This window comes from Hylaeus anthracinus, unplaced genomic scaffold, assembly GCF_026225885.1.
Source record: "Hylaeus anthracinus isolate JK02 unplaced genomic scaffold, UHH_iyHylAnth1.0_haploid 12001, whole genome shotgun sequence".
NCBI lineage: Eukaryota > Metazoa > Arthropoda > Insecta > Hymenoptera > Colletidae > Hylaeus > Hylaeus anthracinus.
This window is the reverse complement of record NW_026534348.1, coordinates 7,150,931-7,168,320: the sequence shown is the minus strand read 5'-3', so window position 1 is coordinate 7,168,320 and position 17,390 is coordinate 7,150,931. Positions and strand designations below refer to the sequence as shown.

The 17,390-nt window shown below is 36.1% G+C and overlaps 2 protein-coding genes across 4 annotated transcripts in view; one reads left to right on the top strand and one right to left on the bottom strand.

The window, feature by feature from the left end:
- Nucleotides 1-10,937, bottom strand: part of LOC128891141 (lipase member H-A-like) — a 222,896-nt gene extending 211,959 nt beyond the window's left edge. Inside the window, exon 1 of the mRNA XM_054150384.1 lies at nt 10,360-10,937. The gene's annotated coding sequence lies outside the window, so the exon portion shown is untranslated. The remainder of the gene's footprint in view (nt 1-10,359) is intronic.
- Nucleotides 10,938-11,164: 227 nt separating this feature from the next.
- The window catches only part of LOC128891140 (uncharacterized), an 18,233-nt gene continuing 12,007 nt past the window's right edge, over nt 11,165-17,390 (top strand). The window contains exon 1 of one of the 3 annotated variants that reach the window (XM_054150381.1): nt 11,165-11,280. The gene's annotated coding sequence lies outside the window, so the exon portion shown is untranslated. Of the gene's footprint in view, nt 11,281-15,946; nt 16,288-16,889; nt 17,386-17,390 lie in introns of those variants that run through there. The other 2 variants (XM_054150379.1, XM_054150380.1) reach the window with 2 other exon arrangements.

Genomic DNA, 17,390 nt, shown 5'->3' with positions numbered 1-17,390 from the left:
TATATATATATATATATATATATATATATATATATATATATATATATTTATTGAATTAACATGGGTATAACTTTGTTCCAGAATTTGTCCCCATTTTTAACCGACTTCGAAAAGGAGAAGGTTACTCAATTCGACATGTATATATTTTTTTTTTCATACAACGTTCCATCCTTCCAGTATTTCTCAGATTTTTCAGCAAAAAACATTTCAAGGTAATTTTTCGTGTCAACCAGAGAGTCGAAAAATGTTTGTTATTATGGGAATTTTATAAGTACTTTAATAAGTGAAGATCTGAGGATGCGATGACGTATATTTGATACATTTTATATTAGCTTATTCTATATTTGTGCTTTATAATTTTATAAACGTTAGATATTAAGAATAAATAATAAGTATCAACCCCCAAATATTGTATTTCTGTTTAACACTGGATAAGATGAAGACTGAAAGCAATGGAAACAATTGTGATTATTTAATAAGTAAGAACAAAGCTCCATTGTAATAACTATGGCTGTAACGAGTACTACAACTCCGGAGGATGTGCTTCCATGACGCAGAACTCGGTTCTATATCAAATATCTTACAATTAGATGTCATCCCAAGGTAAAAACTATGCCACCGCTGATCTTCCATAATTCAGGGGCCATCATCTTACAGAAAATTTCGCGGTCTGTCGGTCGCGCGCGAATCCACGGAAATTGAGTGGAATTTTGCCAAGTCGAAGGGCCGTTGTTGCCGGTGATGCACAGTCCGGACCGCCACGGCTATCCCGGGGGATAAGTAAATGGGGAAAGAGCGAGTCACTCCTTTCTGGATGCGAAGTTTCTTGCTGGGAGAGTTTAGCAAGAAATCAAGCCGCCAGACAGTGACAAGGGTTGCCGCGGAGGTTAGTGATGGGAGTGGAAGAGAGACGGATGCAAGAAACAGGAGTACGCGGCTCTGCCATCGATGTTCCCCGCGTGAAAGAGAAATCGTCTACCTTTGGAAAAACGATGGTTGGGACTTTATTGCCTGGAACATTCTTCCATCGAGCGGATTCGGTAAGGATGCGCTTTCAAATTTTATCGATCACTGGCGACGTTATAAGTTTTCGGACCGATCCACAGTGGGCCCACACAGCGATTTTTAGGTAATGAAAAGTCCAAAAAAATGAGTTGTTGGAACCAAACAACTTTCGTGGGACATAGATCCCAATTAGTTGTCTAAATAGATATTGAACAGGGTACGCTATCTAATAAGGGGACCTTACGTACCTGATGTCGCGGATCTTGATGAAATTTTGTTGAGTTACTCTACAATACTGGTAAACATTTTGTGAACAAGGATTTGTAGCAACGCCTCTTCGTTTTCGAGAAAAAAATAAAACAGTTTACGAGCGATTGATAAGCCAAGTGTGCAAAAAAAAAAACTAATAAGAACTTGAGTACTATGCAGAACTACGAAGAACTTACAGGTCTTCAATCGTAGATTGAACGACAATAGTTGAAACCCGACTTACTAAAATACAGGAGAAGCAAAATTAATTTATTGTTAACGGAAAACTAATCTCATAGCTCAGCGACCAATTTAATCAAACGCTACGCAATCCCGTAGCTCAGCGAATAGTGTAATCAAACACGAGACCTGTCCCCTAGCTGAGCGACAAATGTAATCAAACGTAAAATGTGCCCATACTCGCTCACTTCCGTTCGATTACATTTAAAAGTGAAAAACGAAACCGGAATGGTTTTCGACCATAAATAGTTAGCGTGAATGTATGTAATATGAAACGTAATATATTAGGTAAACCGGAAAGTAACGTCGTTTCTGCAATTTTAAATACGTGTTTATCGTTCATCAGCTCAATGATTTTAATCGATCTGGCATTGACAATTTGCACACTAGATGGCAAAACGCTATTGATAACGGGAGCGATTATACAATTAATAATTAAAAATAGAAATTTATAAAACATTTGTTTGAATTTAACGTAGAAGAAACGACATTACTTTCCAGTCCGCCTAATATAATCCATTGAGAATAAACAAGTATGTTATTTTAAAGATCTACCATCACCTCATTGGAAAATCTGATGAACTGATCGATTAGAAATCTATAATCAAGACACTGTGGGTAGACTTTATACGTATAGGTTGGTAATAAATTACAGCGGCTGTCATACTGTTTCTCGGGTCGTCCAAATGGACGCGTTTAACCTTTTACTCCCACGAGCATCAATAATCCATTGACATCAAAATGTTCCATCACAAACTATGATATGTTTGTAGCAGAAATAGCGCAAAAGTGCAGCGAATAATACTTTATTTTAGCTGATTTCATTTATCTATTGTACAATGCGTATTATGGTCTTGTCAGTAACTGTCTCCAATAGATTGTATTATTGTATAATTAATAAACAGACGAAGCTACCGATCATCTAATCATAAACAAAAAAAAACTTTGGTCAGACTTGGACATTTTCAAAGAATACTTATGAACATACAAAGGATACTTTAAATTAGCTTTCGGAAATGGTTCAATATTACAGTGTTGAATATAAAATAAATTTGTTCGTGGTTGCCTGTTTCCAAACTTCCTCGTTTATCTAAACGTCACTTTCAGGACACGAGGACAGAGAGAGAGAGAGAGAGAGAGTCAAAAGAAAATAGCTACGAGCCACGCTTTAAGTTCTTTATCGGTGAATAGTAAATGAATTCCGGCCTTCCATGGACGACAACAACATATGAGCCCTACCGTCATAAATCCACACTTCCGGGCCGTAACGGAATGTAGTATCAAAGTTGGGTTCTCTTATCTCTGCAAAACCAACATTTTCAACCCTTCGCTTTTCGCATGACACCCCTTGACGCAGAGGACCCTACTCTAAATCAGCAAAATATATATATCGCAGTGAATAAATTGGTGCGTTATTCATTTTCTTATGTTATTTAATATGCAAATAATAATAATAATAATAATAATAAAAAGAGAGAAACGACATACAATTGAATAAAAACATTCAAGAGAGACAACAACCAAACAACCAGACTCGAAATAATGAAATGTTTTTAGCTGAATTATTTCGTACAAAATTGATCGTTTTATGAGAAGAAATGAATGCAAATATTTTAAGAGTTTTTATTCTCCGGGAATTCATGTCAAGGTAAAAATACCAAAACGAGTGAATCGTTGGGTAAAATTTAAAAACTCGTGTAAAAGCTATTACTTCGAAGCGACTTTTAATGAGCACAATTAACCCTTTCACGTAAGTACATGTGCTGTCAGACTTACTCTAACTAAATAATACAACAATTTATTATCTTTGCAACTAAATGTCGGACGAATAAAGTGTAAATATAAAAAACTTTCGTCTCGTCATTCTCTATAAGGAGATATTTTTTAAAATTTGATTCGACGAATTTATAAGTTTCATCTACTTGAGCGGGGCGCTTGAAGTACGCGCGCGACCCTGGCAGTAGTATGCCCCGTAAAACTTTCGGCAAAAATCGTCCTGCGGTCCGAGGGTTAACGAAACATTACACGAAGTTTTCTAAGGAATATTCGTAATATTCGAGTAACAATAATACCAAGGCTTGGCATAGATTTATCAACACAACGACGATACGTATTATACAATAATATAATCATTTAATCTCCTTATGTTTCAAGTTTGAAATTCCTGAACACCGTTAATACAATTCTAATGGTATATGTTCATAAACTATTCCTTTGTTGAATATATCCTTATGATAGCAATCTAATAATCTCGTTACATGGCATCCGTGTTATATCACGTTTAAACTTGAGCGTGGTTAGTTCTTCCTTTGTGCTCAATCCATTGCTACGTTTCTCCTAGTCCATTATCAATCAAAACTATTTGCCTAGAGGTTCTCTAGCAGGGCTTAAAGTCTAAGCTGCGCTTATAGGCGGCCGCATGATCGTAGTTTAATCTCGACTAGAGTTTAAAAGCTTGTTCTGGCTTTACAGGACACTAATAATATCATGAGAGACAGTATAATTGAGTACTCGATAATAAATACGCGTTACGATGACAGAAATTTCTTTTCTAAAAGAAGGAACTAAGGATACTTCAACGTTAACAAGAAAATACGATTGGGCAAATATTTGTATTAACGTGTGACTTTTATAATTTATTCTCTTTTAACATCAAAGAAAAGTAGACACGCTTGAGTGTTATTTATTACGTTATTTATTGCAAATGTTTTTTTTTTTTTTTAAATATTACTGCACATTTGTTTTCGTAGTATTTAACGTAACGTAATAATTTATATGCTGCAAAGACAGTTGTAATTGAATGAAGGAAGAATTAATATTTAAAGAAATAAAAATAAACTCTAAATAAGCTGAAAATGTATGGGACGTGTCCTCAGAAGTGTTTTTCGTTTCTCGTTTGCGATCAAATCCGTGATCAGTGTGTAGCAAAGGAAATACGTATTTAGACATCTACTACTTGGAGAAATACAGTTTCAGGAATAGGTCGGAGGCTGGATGGAAATATGGAGCAAGTATACTTCGGACAGAGAGGAAAGCAGCGGCTTATTGTTAGACGTTGAGTGCGCAGCTCTTTCTACGAAGGTGAAAATCTATACGTTGTGAGAGAAAATCGATGCTACGTGAGAGACCAACTAAACAGAAACTTGTACTTCAGTATGAGCATCTACCAATCGATACTGATCGAGATCGTTTCGATGAAGCTCAAGTCTTTCGACCAGTTTATATTTAGACCACCAAAGATTGGGTAAGATTGGGTAAGATCGTGGCTGAAAGTAATAAAAGTACCTAAACTTGTAATTTTTATCTGTATTCTTACATTTGTAGTACATTTATAGTACATTTATAGTACGCGTTACATTTATAGTACAGCAAAAAAAAACAGAAAAGTGTCTAGTGCTACATCAGTTTTCCATATATTCAGGTTGTAGTAAAACTTATCCACCATTCCAAGTGCTTTATTTTTTCTCGAGCGATCGCCGCTGCACGAAGCCTTGCATTATTATGTTGCAACGCCTGCGGACTAATGCCAACAGTTTTTCCAATAGCTTCTGGTGTAGTTTGTCCAATTGTTAGCAGTGGACTTCAGCTGTTACTGTTTCACCGAGTCTTAGCAATTCAAAGTGCACTCTCCGTTGCAGATGCAGAAAACACGTAAAAGAACCTTGTGCAGGCTTGAAGTTGGTTTCGGTGTCGGTATCGATGTTTAATTAAAAGGAAGTCGTTATTTATGCCGTTTCAAATTCACTCGGAAAATCCATTTTTTATTTCCAGTTACGATTTCATTGATAGACGACTTTTCTCTCTTTCTTGACAGTAACAAATTTTAGATATTATGTGCACTGGTGAAATATGGGACTACGGTTCCCATTCACCTTAAAAACAAAAACAAACAAACGAATGCGACCGCCTTCTAGTTTCACGCGACCGACCGCGAACCTTTCGACATAAACCCTGACAAATAAAACGCGTATACTTCTGTTAATTATTGAATACAAAGTAGGATAATCTGCATTCCATTCATTTTCACATTCAATTGTAATTATGTATGCTTCTATTTCAAATAAAAAGGGTGAATATATTTTAAGATTTTTTAATAATACACCGCAAAAGTATCGCAACATTTACAATTCCGCTCGTTACACTGGACGCGGTGATGATTGCTGTGACCCTACGTTCGAATCAATAACAAGAAGTATCAATTATTAGGATACATATACGTTTCGATCGACAGTATAATATGGACATTCATCGATCGCACATGATCGCCAAATCAGTACGGGTAGGACCATTCGGCCGAGCTAATTTGACTGGCGTAATTAGCTTCGTTTATCGGCCCGCGTCACGTTCGTCGTGCGCTGGTCGCGGCAACGCAGTAATCTTCCTGGTGCCACTGGAGCAAACAATTAACGTTGTTCCGGTAACTTGGCCGTGATTACAGCAATTTTCACATGACAGCCGCCCGTTTACCAGGGCCTCTAGCAACCCTGGTATAATTCTACACCGGCGCCAACGTCTCCAAAAATGTATGACCAACGAATGAAGTTTTCCATTTTAGACCAAGACGTTTTCTCCAGCCAATACAGAAAGGGTTGGCGCAAACTTGTTCTACGAGGGTTGAAATTCGAATTTCGAATGTAGAGTAAAGATTGGATAAGTGGCAAGACAGGATTGACTGGATAAATGCAAGATGATACGTGTCCCGGAGAGTGTTCCTATCCCTAATTAACCGATTTCAAAATGGAGGAGGTTACTCGATTCGACGTGTATTTTCTTTTTCGATTGATACGCTTCCGCTGATTGCTTTTTTTCCTCGGACCTCTTTCTCTTTCACTCTTTGTCCTTTTCTACGTTCGAACGAACCGAAGTCAAAACAGTAAAACTAAAACAACCGTACATGTCTGTTGGTATTTGAAACTTTAACCGTTTAATGGAAAACTCGTCAGGTATTACGAAAGCCATTTTATTACTTTCTTCATTATTCCATTCAAAGACAGCGAAGATGATAAGAGTTGCGTTGGATTTCTGAGAACGGAAATGCTTCGTGCAACCATGGAATGTGTAAGGAAAGCCAGCGGTAGCAAACGAAAGTTTATTATGTCCCGGAAAAGGGAAATCCTCGGGATGAGAAGAGAAATTAGCAAGAACTGGAAGAAGGGAGTAAGGACAAAATAATAGTGAGGTGCGCGCCTGAATCATGATTGAACGATTAACAAAACTAAAGAATAAAGAAACGTTGCTCCTGATCCGATCTTCGTTTAATAATACAGTAAAAGGAAATTGCATTACCTAAACTTATCGTGTTCTATATTTGGATTTTATTGAATTAACTAGCTGCGCATCGCGGTTCTACCCCTGTGGAATACTATTCTTATTCGCGTAGATGCGATAGAGTTTACTGTGGAGTTTATGTAAGCATATACTTCGTAACAGATGAACGCATTTAACTGAGTGTAGGGTAGATATAGATTTATAAATGAAAATTCTGTATACGAAGATATTTTTTAAAAATTGATTCGACGAATTTGTAGATGCAATAATTACTGTAGAGTTTATGTAAGTATATACTTCGTAACAGATGAACGGATTTAACTAAGTGTAAAGTAGATATATATTTATAAATGAAAATTCTGTACAAGAAGATATTTTTTTTAAATTGATTTGACGAATTTATAAATTTCATCTACTTGCGCGGGGCGCTCGAACTACGAGCGTGACCCTGGCAGTAGTATGGCCCGATTCAGGTCTGGTCTGACCACGTACGGGTACAGAACTTCGGTAACGTATCGCTTCGCTTCTGAATGCCGGGTTCGTCCGGCCCACTTGGTGCTGTGTTAAATTTGCCTCGATTTGGCAACGAAAGCGTGATTAAAAAAATCTGATTTTTGGGGGACCCGTTAATACGTATATTTTTAATTTTATCGAAACGCAAACTTTTAACACTTTATATTCTACCGGGCTATTCAGAAACGGTCTTTAATTCAAAGGAGAATTTTCTACAGTAGCATATGCCAATGTAGGCTGACAATAATTCCTCCATACTGTAACTGGGTACATCGAAAGTCTGTTTCCAAACACTGACATTGTAAATAGACAACCATCAACACAGTAAATAAATTCGAAAAGCTAAATACTGGAATTAAAGTGCCTATAAATAGGCTTCCGGTAAATAAAGTGTTAAATATCTCAAGTTAAACATGAATGAACTTGGTTTTCTTAGTTAGAACTCAACATAAATGGCTCATATATAGAAAGAAATGATTTGTACAAAAAGAAAATATATGAAAAGTAGAAGACAATTATCGCCACGATATGTGTCATTAAATTAATATCAATTTATTGTACATAATTGTAGATCATCATAAACGTGCGTGAAACCAGTGCCGAAATCAACATAACGTTTTACCGCGAGCTATGTCAACTACATAGATGCAGTGTATGCAAAGCGAGTACTAAATGCTCTGTAAAGAGGTAAAGTGCAACTTTAGGTAATGTTTGTATAACATTAATATTCAAGACTCGCATTAGAGTCGCGCTGTGAATTGCTTTCGTCTTACTCGCTTAACGTTGGATTTAATCGCTATTTTTCGTGCTGCGTTCATGATTACATTAACATATCGTGCTCTTCCCGTTCTACCCTGGAACTATGAAGTATCAAAAGAAAGCAAACCCATTACGATCTTATGCTTAAAGTAGCAATTCAATCATTTCCAACAAATTTAAAGAAATTCATTCTCTCACGTACCAACAATTCCAACTTGAAACTATTCAAGTGAATTTGTATATTTGCGTATTTCACCGTTTCTTAGAATGAAGGCACGAATTATATTTCTAAAATTCTGGAAATTAGAAATTTTTAAATAAAAATCAACATTTCCAAATGGGCTTACTTGGTGGAAAACAAAGTGTATTGTTTATTATTTGTTCAATATATCAAATTATGCTAAGAAAGTGCGATTGCAATTGCAATTTGGAATTCATTGAAAATTGTTTATCTTCTCTTGTCATTCAACATTTAATACTTAAAGGAGAGTTTATCCATTTCTAATACAGTGTTTCCTTTGTTTTCTCGAAAACATGTCGTAATCAATAAAAATAATTGTTTAATATATAGAATAACATATTCGAGTGTAAGTCAACAAATTATGAACAAATTGCGTATAAACAAATGCGTTAACAATTATTTCTTCTCCTGAAAAGTAATATGAAACGAAAGGACATTTAAACTAGACGAAATTCACGTATCAAGCTGAAAAATGGAATTCAACTTCCCCTGTATTGTACTTTAATTAAAGTTCGAGGGTAATTTAACTTTTTTTTCCTTCAGCTACGCCTCCGAGTAGCCGCAACTTCCTAATTCAAACTTTCCAACGCGAACGTATTGTTTGTATTAATTACCACGTAATATTTCAGAACGGTTGCGCTTAAGAGAAAAGTGGTCGATGTTTACTATACAAAGTGAAACTGACGCAATACTCTCGCAAAAAATCTAACTGCGATAAAGCCATTAAAAAAGTTCTATTAGGCTGTATCATAATTTATTTGCCGTCAATTGTGCATTAATGAGATAAACATCTCATTAAAGGTATCCATACATCGCTAGCAGATTCTTATATTATTTGTCTGATAAAAATTATTATATTAGGAACGTCTTCGATTAAAGATGTCGTGAGACTATTATTATGCAAACAGTTTGGTAAAGAAAAAAACAATAAAAATTCAATGTGTTCCTCGATGTCACGTGAAATTTAATAAAAAAAAGAACTTAAACGGAGACTCGAAAACGTTTGTTATAAATAATAATGAAATTTATAGTTGGTATGAAATTATTAATCAATACGGCATTTCAAACATTTTATGTATCTTTATTTATAAACGTTACGACCATGAAATTGGCTGCTCCCCTTTAATAAAATGAAAATATTCGTTCCATAATACAATGAACGATTAAACGCTCTGAAAATTGTTACAACGATATTTTAACAATACGAAATTATCTACGGCAATTAAAATTAAAATGAGAATTATAGCAATTAATCCTTCTTTTATATATAAAATATTTAATAGAATTTTTCAATCTGGCCATGAATATATATTTACATGTATTAGATATATATATTATATGTATATTAATGTATTTGTATGTATTATATGTATTATATGTATATATGTATATTATATGTATTACATATATATATATCATATTACGTATATTTATACATGTAGACATATGTATTTACATTCCTATAGGCCAGATTTAGTTTGTTCAATATAACTAGTACATTCCTCCTGTGTATCAAACAAGAACTAACATTACAGCTTGTCTATGTATTTTTGATTTCTTAAAAGAATGTAAACTGCGGATATAATGTACACGTAAACTGTATTATACATACTACTGTATATATGAACCTTATCTGAGGTTCTCAAATAAAATAAAAAAAAAAAAAAAAAAAAAAAAAATCATAAATATCTATGAAATTAGATTATCTATTTACATAAACACGACCACATCAAATAATTGAGCGCAACTCGCGAAAGAAACTTTCGGGACAGCCTAATACTAACAACAGAACCACTCGATATTCGCCCTTATTCTTTATCGAATGATCGAATCGATAAGGGGCAAACAATGCGTTTCAAAACAACGCGAACGTCATCGTGAAACGTGACAGAAGTTTTCGATAAATCGCAAACTTCAGGAAGTGAGCCCCGAAGCGCATGGCACGAAATATTCAAACCGCATACTCGTCTCGAAACGATGCTAATCCTCCACGCTCGGCACCATACCGCACGCGAAAAGTGGTTACGGAAACGAAGGGGGTTAAAGAGAAACGTAATGAAAACGGCTGAGGTGGTTGTACTCACATTTTTTACTCTTCTCGGCGACGACACCTCGCGACAACAAGCCGAGGAGGATGACGACGGCCAGAAAAAGCGTGGTGTTCCTCGTCCCTGGCGCGAGCCAGCGCCAGGGCGAGCCTCGAGACATCACGGACATATCACTTTCTCTCAACGAGACACCATACCGGCTCCCGCGGTACTTCCGCGCCTAACTACCGCGAACATAACCTCGCGACGTAGAGTTCACTCGCGGCGAACGGACCCGTTCCGATCGTTTCTCGGTTTCGAGCGCGATCCAACCACCACGGACAAAACCGGCCGGCGTTCAATGACGTTTGTCGTACGCGCGCAATGGACACACACGAGCCGACTTGAGTTCTTCGTCGAGGAGCTACCGTACCCGGTGCTCGTCACTCGGACGCACGTACGCTATTGACATCGGGGAATACTTCATCGGATGCTCGACTCCACGGTGGCGACCAGGTCGACACGATCACCCGACGTAGGTGTTCGCGCACTCTCATGCGCGCTATCGATCCGACAAACCCCGCCAAACCCCACGTAGTCGCGTACACTCGGCAATCTTCCCCGCCGGGGACGCCATATTTGTGTACATGCGCCCTGGACACCCGGAAGTGTGGTCTCTACGAAAGCGATTTCTTCGACGGTTCGTTCGATACTTCGATTGTTTTCGATTTAAGTGCGATCCATTCGATACGTTCCGTTCGCGGGGTTTCGGTTTATCGATTATTAGGTGTTGCGCGGAATTATGAAAGTATCCGTAACTTTATTCGATAATAACAGTGGACAGATCGCGACGGTCCGTTGCACTTTTTACGTCAGATTGTGAAAGAATTCGAGCGGGATCGGAAGTGTGACGAGGGTGAATGTTTGTACGTTGGACGGAAGTGGGTGATTTCTGACTTTGCTAACGACTGATTTCCGGTGAGTTGCGCGCAATAACGTTGCTTGAGATAATTTTAGGATAATTGTATTAGGTTGTCCGAAAAGTTTCTTTCGTTTTATTAAGAAGTAATACATACACGATATTTTATGTGTAATGTTACATTAGTGAATCGTGGACGATTCATTTTGCTCCATTACTGTTACAACATCAACGTCTAAGAAATTAGATTGTCTATTTATATTAACACTTTACCGACCGGTAGCGTTTGAACATATATGTACTTAAATTCAATAATATTGTTTATTTTCATAACATTAGTGTTATATTATATTATATTATATTATATTTATATAATATTTCATAATCCACATATTAATGGAAGCATACAATGGGATCGTGCTATCTCAGTAATAAATAAGAAAGTATTGTTTGCCATGGAAAACCGGTCGGTAAAGTGTTAACGCTACCGCACAAAATAATTGAGCGCAAATTACGAAAGAAACTTTTGGGACAACCTAATAAATTAACTCTTTTCGGAGTTACTATAGATTTTAAATAAGAAACACTTCTGTTTGAACTCATAGCACCTAAAGATAATTGTTACAATAAACGTTCGCATAATCGTTGCTGTCCTGGACCATATGTCTGTCGCAAGTAAATTCAATGCAGTAAATTACGTAAATGTATGTAGATTCGCGTCGTCAAGCATAATAAACAAATTTCAGTAAAAATTCTCATTAAAAATTCAGTACGAACTTACTTTTCACCTAAAACGTCATCCCACAAAGTTTCAGACACGGGTAATAGCGTAAACAACGTTAACTTTATTATTTTTTTCTCGGTTACTATTTCAGATATTTGAATTCTACAAAAACGAAAATATTCGTACTTATAAACTGTATCTCATGTATTTTTGTTAATTATTAAGGGTAGAAAATAAATGATTTATTATTTGCGAGTGGTAATTGCAAAGAACCCTGTGAGTGAGACCTATCAAAAAATTTAGGAATGATGATCGATTATTTAGCTGACACATGTAAAAGTTTCAGAACGGTCGGAGTCCTGGAACATGGTTAAATAATTAAAAAGGAACGAAAATCTGAAGTAGAATGAGACAATGGACAGACACGCTACACGTATAGCGAAAACTATTGTATTAATCCCAGTCGATAGTCAGTTACTTGAGTAGACAGCAGACGTTATGCAATTATAAAAAATGCATTTAAAACATTTGCATACATATTAATACATAACATACAATTGTAACATAATTACAATAGTATATACATAATATAATTATATGTAATTATATACCGGGTGTCCCAAAAATGTTGGAGGTCGTTGAAAGGGGTGGTTCGGGAGGTGATTTGAAACAACTTTTTCCTTTGCAAAAATGTCGGATGGGGCTTCGTTGAGGAGATATTAACGGAAAACACTGACCAATCAGAGCGCGCGGATACCGTTGGAGCGGCCGCGGTAGCGAAGGCTACGCGCTGAGCGGCCGCGTCAATATCATTCGATGCACGTCGAGTCACTTGTTCGCGTACGAGAGCGGCTACCTAGCGCGTAGCCATCGCTATCGCGGCCGCTCCATCGGTATCCGCGCGCTCCGATTAGTCAGTGTTTTCCGTTAATATCTCCTCAACGAAGCCTCGGACAACAATTTCGCTAAGGAAAAAGTTGTTTCAAATCACCCCCTGAACCACCCTTTTCAAGGACCTCCAACATTTTTGGGACACCCTGTATATATACTTACATAATATAATTATACGTAATTATATACATATACTTATATAATATAACTATATCTATGCAACAGCTGTGCATACGACAGGGACTGGATATTTTTATATTCGTCAAATGAATTTTTGAAAAATATCTTCTTATAGAGAATGACACGACGATTTTTGTTTTATTTTCACAGTTTATTTATCTGACGTTTAGTTCAAAAAATTAAAATTGAAAGCTTAGAAGTCGCACGTTGCGGCGCGAACCATGGTCGTTGACGACAACGCGCGACCTTATAGCTAACACTCTGTTTCTTATAATTTACTAATGCGAGTGCAACAACTCGATAAAGTTAATTGATCAACTCCATAAAGATTACTATCCTAAAAGATTGATTTCGGTCATCGTCCTATTGTTTTACGTTAATATTTTCATATTAATTTTTAAAATTACAGCAAATGTTGTAGAATATTTTAAATGGAAAAACTTAAAAACCTTTTCCGGTCAGTACATGGAAGTATGTTGTACATATACATGGAAATAATGACGGTTTAAATTCATTTGCTTGGTCCACCGCATCAAAACATCTGCGTTGCGAAAATGAAACAGTGGAAATTGCAATTTTTTGTGTAATTTGCATATGCATTGTGGGTCTTTTTTTTTTTTTTTTTTTTTTAATTTTAGGAATACGAAATATTTAATGGAGTTTAGCATCGATCGCAAGTGCGAGAGATGAACGTTGAATGCATTAGATAAGCGAGAATAACTCATAGGTTTATGAAAACTGATATAAACTTATATGAACTTTACGTAGACGAGGTGAGCCCTCTTTATAGGGCAGGAACAGCAGATTAGGAGTAAGTGTCATAAATATACCGTTATATACGTTTAAAGTACGCGCTAAACTTTAAACGCGATTTCCGCGAAACAAGTTCTTTCGAGTTTGCGAAAATGATATCCCTAAAAGTAATTAAGATATCAACTTGAAAATTTAACGGCGTATAAAATACATGTTCCTCCATTACTGGAACCAGAATCAACTGAAAATATGAAATTCTCTATTGAAATTATGTTTAATATAATATGTTTAATGTAACATATTATGCTTAATTTGATACAATTAATCTTTCTCCATAGCTGGAACTAGAATTAAATGAAAATATGACGTTCTCTTTCTAAATTATAAACATTTATTGATTTCTTTATGTTAAAGTCCAATTTTCCATTAATCTCTCGAGGGACGAATTTTAAATTTCGGATTTCTTAAAAGAAAGATGTTATACGGTTCATTTTATCTAGCAGTCAAGTTGATAAAAATTCAAATTATCAACTACAAAATATCCGCGAGTGACGTTCAAGAAATGTTTGTTTAAATCAAATCGTAAGACAACGTGTAAGTTCTCTGTTACATGAATTTCTGTTTATCTTTCTAGAAAGAAACTATTGAAAATTTCCAAGGACATAAAATTTACAAAATTAGTCAAAAAAGTACACGAATTGAGCTGAGGTAGATTATTTTCTTATATAAGACGCTGCGTTTCACATTTAAGTTTCAATTTACACCTGCGAATGATATCCAATGTTTTCTTTATTTCCGACCGCGAAATGCACGTTACGCGGTTTCACGCGACGCTGCGTGAATCACAGTTGTTTTAATTCGCGTTATCGTTTACGAGATAATCGCTGTGATCGGCAATGCAAGGTCAGCCAATCAGAATTTCGTAGGCAAGTCGCTCACATATAGGGTGTTTGAAATAGAATATTTAATATCGCTAATAAATTATTCTTATAAATTTATTTGTAAGAATTTATCTCTATTATTTATTTCTATTCATTTGTATTTGTAGGAAATTTGAATGTGCAGGAAACTACAAAATTCACACAGTATGCAATGATGTACAACAATATTTAGAGTAAAGTTTATATCGTAATATTCGCAAAATTAAACAAATTTAATTTAATTACATTTTGCGAAGTCTCAAGTAAGTAACTATAACCCCTTGACATATAAATAAAAAGGAACACGATGCGTCCAAAAAAAAATGCGTCAGCCTATTTTACCATCGGTGTCACTTTCATATGTTGCATCCGACTTGTACACGATACTGTGATTATTTATAATCTTTGCTAAACTCAAATATTGTCTGGCACACGAAATGCATATACGACCCTAACTCGTCATTGTATGTCAAGTGGTTAAGCCAGGCATGACCAGCATACGGCTCGCGAACAATTATTCAACATCAGCATTTAACTTCTAGTAATTAATCGAATATATTCTCCATACTTTCATATTTTTTTTAAAAAGATTCCGTTATAAAGAATTAAAACTGTTATACTCAGAAGGCCTTTTCAGGCACGCGAAAATATTTTTTTTTTTTTTTGTCCAATCCGGCCCGAGGTAAGAAACAGTTGCCCGGGTTAAGCTATAAAGTTCCTCGACGAACCAAAAATCTGTTCAATTTCTTCAAGTCTCGTATATTTGCAAAAATTCGTTTAAACTTCCTTTATTCGATTCGGTCAGTGATTAAACACTATCGAATAAGATACAAGTGAATCCACTTTTTCCTATCGCGGCGCGAGCGCTCGGGCGTCGTTGACCATTCAGTCATTGAAAACCACCCGTTACACACCGGAGTGCACCGGCCGTATCGATAACGTTATCACTGATGCGCCTCGTTTTTATCCTAACCAAGGCCTTTTGACGTCACACTCATGAATATTCGTCCTAAAATGTGAATTAAATTCGTGTTTTTAACGGGTCGACATTCTTAACGAACCGGGTCAACCTTTGACCGAAAAAATCTGCTAGAAAAAATGAAAATCAGCATGTAGTCTCGAATACCCGTTTCTATCCATATGCTGGAATTACGGTGGTGAATCGTACCCCTAGACCACAGGCTGACTGCTAGAAAATAGCAAAATCTGAAAGACAATCTACCTGTGGGACGCGTTATCGCTCGCAGTTACGCGCGATGGCTCGTCTAATACGCGCCGTCCACCTTCCGCGTTCGCTGACCATAATTCAGGGAAATTTTGTCTTGTGTACGGTGCGAAGCAGTCGATTTGCATAATTTAATTTTTGCCGTCGCACAGAGAAAAGTGTTTTAACGTAACCTGGAAGCTGTCCAACGTAGGCAGGAATTATAATGTGAAGGGATTTTCGTAGCGAAGTTTTTTATTTAACGCGATAATTCGGTTTTAAATGAATGCCACGATTGACGCGTGTGTGTCTATCGTTATCGTGGAAATTATTGATTCGCGAAGGTTTCATTAATGATTTACTAAGTCGTAGACGAGCAATGTGAAGTGAAAAGGTAATTTCTTTTTTATTTAACACGTTAATTCGATTATACGAATGAATGCCAAAAGTGACGTGATTGTTCCTATGTTATTGTAGAAATTATCGTTTGACGGAGGGTTCATTAGTGATTTATTAACTCCGAATTAACGATAATAGCATTGATTCGCGTTTTGCATTGTTATGTACAGCTTATCAATAAACATCGAATTTTATCATGCTGTTATATTACAAGCGTATAAGTAATTAAGTATTCGACAAAGTACTTATAATTGAGATATTATATATTATGTAATGTTATATTATAAAATTCGGCGATAATGAAAAATGAAAATAATTCACAGAGAAAACTATAGGTCATTCGTACCTACAGTCAGTACAAGCAGTATTCAACAACCAATTTAAAATTAGTGGTTCCTGTACGAATACTTATTTCACTGACTGTATCTCTACCCTACGCTTAATTAAATGGGTTCATCCGTTACGAAGTACGCACTTACATAGACACTGCAGTAACAGTTGCGCCTACGTGAATATAATATAATAATTGTCATCCTTCGAAAGAAGCTCGCGCCTCGGTTGCAGAATTTCACGATCACGTGGGAAAATATGTATATTCATGTATGTAGATTCTCAATGTGGTAAACGGAATCGAGTGTGGTCATAGTTCTATCCGCAGTAACAGCAGTCATAGATAATCCTACCGTTTAATTATACGGTGCACAACAGAATCTCGTGTCACAGTGACACACAAAAATTTCTAAACCAGAGAATTTCCGAACTTGTTATTCTGTTATGCGCTAGTGTATCATGAGTTGCTCGCAACGACAGCTGGTTTTCTCTTCAATTGCATTTGCTCACCCCGTATCGAATTTTGTAGAAGAATTTTACGAAAAGAGACGATATTTCGTGTTCGATTAAAAAGATAAAATGTGAAAGTGTGGTGGAATTTGCGAAAAAATAATCCGGTGCAAAAGTATTCGAAATACGTGTTTCATTATGTAAACGTAGTCGTTATCATTTCGATCGATGATAATGAAATATGTGTAAATTCCGAAAGTAATTAATTATTATTTACAGCGAATTTGAGATCAAACCGCGAGTATCAATTTTGGTAAG